Raw genomic sequence first — 5,468 nt, 5'->3', positions numbered from 1 at the left:
CTGCCTATTCAGTGGAGCCTTGCGGTCTCTGCTGGATTGTGCCACCTCTACAGATTCCTGTGCTCTTTGGTGTTGGCTATTAGACTAGACTGCTAGTACCGTGACAACGCAGAGGGGCCCTGGTCCAGGGAACTCCGTCTAAACAGGTCCACAAAACCTTTTTCCTACTAACGTTCTTTCTCCCCTTCCTCTGGTCAGTGGGTCAGAAGTGAGGTTGAAGGTTTTGAAAAATCTAAGACCACAGAGAAAAACCCTGTCTTAAAATTTGTTTTTGTTTTTTAAAGAGTTATTTATTTATTACATATGAGTGCTTTATCTGCAGAAGAGGGCACCAGATTTCATTATAGATGGTTGTGAGCCACCATGTGGTTGCTGGGAATTGAACTCAGGACCTCTGGAAGAGCGGGAGGCACTCTTAACCACTGAGCCATCTCTCCAGCCTGTAAACAAAAAACAAAAAAACCACTTGTCTTAAAGAACCAAAAAAAAAAAAAAAAAAAGCCGGGCGTGGTGGCGCACGCCTTTAATCCCAGCACTTGGGAGGCAGAGGCAGGCGGATCGCTGTGAGTTCGAGGCCAGCCTGGTCTACAAAGTGAGTTCAGGATGGCCAAGTCTACACAGAGAAACCCTGTCTTGAAAAACCCAAAAAAAAAAAAAAAAAAAAAGAACCAAAAAAAGTATGACAGGCATTCACATTTCGGTTCCTTTTCTTCCAGACTTGGTGTTTTCAAGTCCCTACCAGGGGCTCCTACTGGCATCATCCTTCAGCTTGGTACACATGCTCACCCACACAGTGAGGCCACCGGGGTTTCAGTGACTGGTGCCAAACCTTATTAAGGATCCTGCAAGGCTGAGAACTTTTTCCTTCCTGGTCTCAGTGACATAGGTTCCCAAAGCAAAGCTCTGAGAGAAAGTCTCAAGTTGTAGACACGAGTGACCCTTGCCAACTCCTGCCTGACACTGGGCCAGCTGGATGTGGCTTGTTTTCCTCTGCCAGCCCAGCAGAGCTGCAGCCTGCCTGAGTCTGCTCCAGCCATCCAGAGGCTGCAGGGCTGGGAGTCCAGTATGTTCACTTAGGTGGGTTCCCAATGCCAACTGGCCTCAGCCTGGGCAGGAGTCTAGCCTCCATCTGCAATAATTTTTGGGGGTGGAATTTCTCCAACAGGGTCCTTAGGAGGCCTGAGGTCAGTCTTAGGTGGGGAGTAGCTTTGTCCTGATTGGACCTTTGCCCAACGCTGCTGAACACACCCAAGTTATCCCCACCCCACCCCAGCAGTCTGTATATAATAAGTGATCAAAATATGATTCTTGGGCTAGTGAGATGGCTAAGAGGATAAAGGCACTTGCTGTGCAAACCTGGTGAGCTGAGTTCAATCCCCTGAACCTAAATAAAGGTGGGTGGGGAGCTGGGCATGGTGGCACACGCCATTAACTTCAGCACTTGGGAGGCAGAGGCAGGTAGATCGCTGTGAGTTTGACGCCAACCTGGTCTACACAGAGAGTTCCAAGATAGCCAGGGCTACATAGAGAAATTCTGTTTCAAAGACAAAAACAAAAACAAAACAAACAAATAAGGGGGAGAGGTGGACGGAGAGGACAGACTGTTGTGACCTGTAAAAACTGTGTTATGCTGGGCAGTGGTGGCTCATGCCTTTAATCCCAGCAGCAGAGGCATTTGGATCTCTATGAGTTTGAGGCCAGCCTGGTCTACAGAGGGAATTCCAAGACAGCCAGGGCTAAAACAGAGGAACCCTGTGTCGAACAAAACAGCTCCCCCACCTCGCACACACACCCCCACCCTCTGCCGCAAAATAAAACAAAGCCAACAACAAACATAACAAAACTCTCTCTTAACTCGATAGAACCGGATCCCATCTGCTACTGGAGATGCAAATTGAGGAAGGTGTGATATTGCCTTTGTGGGGGACAGCAAAAAACCCAGGGGTTAAAACTGCTGATGCACAATTAAATCTCCCTGTGGTCCACGCTCCTGGCTTCCACCAGGAGGCACTCCTTCCCCCTTCAATGGGAAGGTTGGAACCAGGCCAGTCTTCCCGGTTCCCCTGTGGTGGAAAAGACAGTCCTCACATTACAGTCCCAGACCCACAGGGCTTCAGTTTACAACCTTTTGAGATTATTATGATGTGAAAGCAACACAAACCTACTCAGGACAGGGAACAGTCCACAAAAGCTAGGAGCCCGGAGTACACTGCACAGCCTACATAGGGACAGTCCATAAAAGCTAAGAGCCCGGAGCACACTGCACAGCCTACATAGGGGACAGTCCATAAAAGCTAGGAGCCCGGAGCACACTGCACAGCCTACATAGGGGACAGTCCACAAAAGCTAGGAGCCCGGAGCACACTGCACAGCCTACATAGGGGACAGTCCATAAAAGCTAGGAGCCCGGAGCACACTGCACAGCCTACATAGGGGACAGTCCATAAAAGCTAGGAGCCCGGAGCACACTGCACAGCCTACATAGGGGACAGTCCATAAAAGCTAGGAGCCCGGAGCACACTGCACAGCCTACATAGGGACAGTCCACAAAAGCTAGGAGCCCGGAGCACACTACACAGCCTACATAGGGGACAGTCCACAAAAGCTAGGAGCCCGGAGCACACTGCACAGCCTACATAGGGGACAGTCCACAAAAGCTAGGAGCCCGGAGCACACTGCACAGCCTACATAGGGACAGTCCATAAAAGCTAGGAGCCCGGAGCACACTGCACAGCCTACATAGGGACAGTCCACAAAAGCTAGGAGCCCGGAGCACACTGCACAGCCTACATAGGGGACAGTCCATAAAAGCTAGGAGCCCGGAGCACACTGCACAGCCTACATAGGGGACAGTCCACAAAAGCTAGGAGCCCGGAGTACACTGCACAGCCTACATAGGGGACAGTCCATAAAAGCTAGGAGCCCGGAGCACACTGCACAGCCTACATAGGGGACAGTCCACAAAAGCTAGGAGCCCGGAGCACACTGCACAGCCTACATAGGGGACAGTCCATAAAAGCTAGGAGCCCGGAGCACACTGCACAGCCTACATAGGGGACAGTCCACAAAAGCTAGGAGCCCGGAGTACACTGCACAGCCTGCTCACAGCTCAACAGGCTGGAAATGCTCTAAACCTCTCACCAGCGGCAGCTCAGCTGGTTTCTGCTTCTTCCAGGCAGCTCACTAGTTTTTGCTTCTTCTAGGCAGCTGGCTTAGTCTCTGAGTCTTCTTTGCAGCTCAGTTTATGGTGCTGCAGCTGTGTATGAGTCATTTCTGCTCTTGTAAATACCCTCCCCCCGCCCGCCGCGCCCCCGCTGTTGACTGCCATAAGTAACCCCAATAAAACCCATTGGTTCACCAAGTTGGACTTCAGGTGGTATTCATATTTTGGTGTGTCGTGGGCTCTCCATCAGGTGTGAATAGACTTGTGTTGTGTCTTCCCTGGAAAAGTCTTGTCACACAACAGCAGCTTGTCCCTCTGCAGAGACAGGGACTCCCACCTCCCCCCGGCCCTCATCCTCCACCCAGTGCCTAGGTGACAACACTCCTTGGAACACTGGGGTCCCAGAGCAGAAAGAATGGGAAATGCAACCAGGTTGAAGAGTAAGCAAGAAGATCTGCACACTGGGGTGGGTTTCGGTCAGCCGAGAAGAGCTTTCTAGACATGGGGATGCTGCTAACACAGCGTGGGCCTGATGGGAGGTGGAGAAGGAAGAAGCATCCTTAACGGCAGCTCCATCAGGATACAGGCAGAAGATACAAAACCCTGTCTCCTCTCCTTCAGGCTCAGAGGTGTAGAAGGGGCCACCAGTCCCTGCCAGCATCGAGTTCCTCACCATTATCAAAAGCGCAAGCAGCCGTGCATGGTGGCACACATCTTTAATGCCAGCATTTGGGAGGCAGAGGCACGTGGATCTCCGTGAGTTAGAGGCCAGCCTGGTCTACAAAGCTGTCCTGAGTCTAGGACAGCCAAGGCTACACAGAATACCCCTATCTATAAAAACCAAAATAAATAAATAAATAAATAAGTGGCTGGGTGGTGGTGGTGGCGCATGCTTTTAATCCCAGCACTCGGTAGGCAGAGGCAGATGGAGCACTCTGAGTGCGAGGCCAGCCTGGTCTACAAACTGAGTCTAGGACAGCCAAGGATACACAGAGAAACCCTGTCTCGAAAAGCGGAAGGAGGGAGGGAGGGAAGGAGGGAGAGAGAGAATTGTGTGTATAAATGTTAAGGAACTGGTTTGGTGGTAAATGACAGTTGGAAGGTGGTGGCATGAAGGTCACAAGTTCACGACCAGTTCCAGCTATAGTAAGTTTGAGACCAGCTTGGGCCACATGAGACTCTGAAGAGTCCAAACTATTACTGCTGCTATGAATGACGATGATAGTTTTTGGGTGTACACACACAAGTAAGAGAAATCAATGTTAAGGGCCAAATTACCTTTCTCTTTAAAGAGAAATTGAAGCAAATTTAAAAGGGGCAAACGAATACTGAAGATAATGCAATGGGGCCAGGCATGGTTTTCCGAGACAGGGTTCTCCGTGTGTCCTCAGCTGTCCTGGACTCGCTTTGAACACCAGGCTGTCCTCGAACTCACAGCGATCTGCCTGCTTCTGCCTCCTGAGTGCTGGGATTAAAGGTGTGCGCCACCACGCCCACCTTATTTTAGGTTGTTTCTTCTTTTTTCCTAAAACAATTCATGACGGTAACTTTTCAGAATTTTCATACTGTTGTCAAAATTCCAGAAACTATCCACAACTTTATTATAGCAAAAGAAAAGGGGCGGTACAGGAGGAGACACACTAGAAAAGATAGTCAAAGCGTCAAAGGATAAATTAAAAGCCCAAGGTGGTGATGTGCACTTGTAATTGGAGCACTCTGAAGGTTGCTGAGGATCACGTAGACGCTGTCTTAAATATCTACAGCTGGAAACAGCACGGTGCATTCTACAGCTGCTAGGAATTTACAGAGATGATCAAACAAACATCAAGAAGGCGGTGGCTTCCTCCCTCCACCGGTTTCACTATGGAAAATGTCTAGCGCACACAGAAGCACAAAGAATACTTGTTTTTCCAGCGCGCAGCACCAACAGGCATCATTTCTACCTCCCACTTGCTAGCATTCCAAAGTCGATTCCAGCTAGCCTATCATTTTACACGCCCCAAAGCAAAGGCTCGGGAGCCAAGGCACTTGATGTTCTAGTTCACTATGTGGCAGCCCTTTTGTCTTAAAAGATTCAACCAAAAAGGACTTGGAAAAAAGTAACTGCAATACCAGAGGAAGTGTTTAGCACGAGCCTCGCAAGAGTCTCCAGGAGGAGCGCTTCCTCTTGCAAGGCGGGGACTCAGCCTCCCAGAGACCCGCCATTTAGGGCCTGGACTGTTTCGGGTCCGCCCACCGGTCCCAGCAGCCCCCGCGCGCCCTCGTCCAGGCCCGGGGTCGTGAGCGCGCGCGCCGTGCGTCCTAT

The sequence above is a fragment of the Acomys russatus genome, chromosome 12, assembly GCF_903995435.1.
Source record: "Acomys russatus chromosome 12, mAcoRus1.1, whole genome shotgun sequence".
In the NCBI taxonomy this organism is placed as follows: domain Eukaryota; kingdom Metazoa; phylum Chordata; class Mammalia; order Rodentia; family Muridae; genus Acomys; species Acomys russatus.
This window is presented reverse-complemented; position numbering follows the sequence as displayed.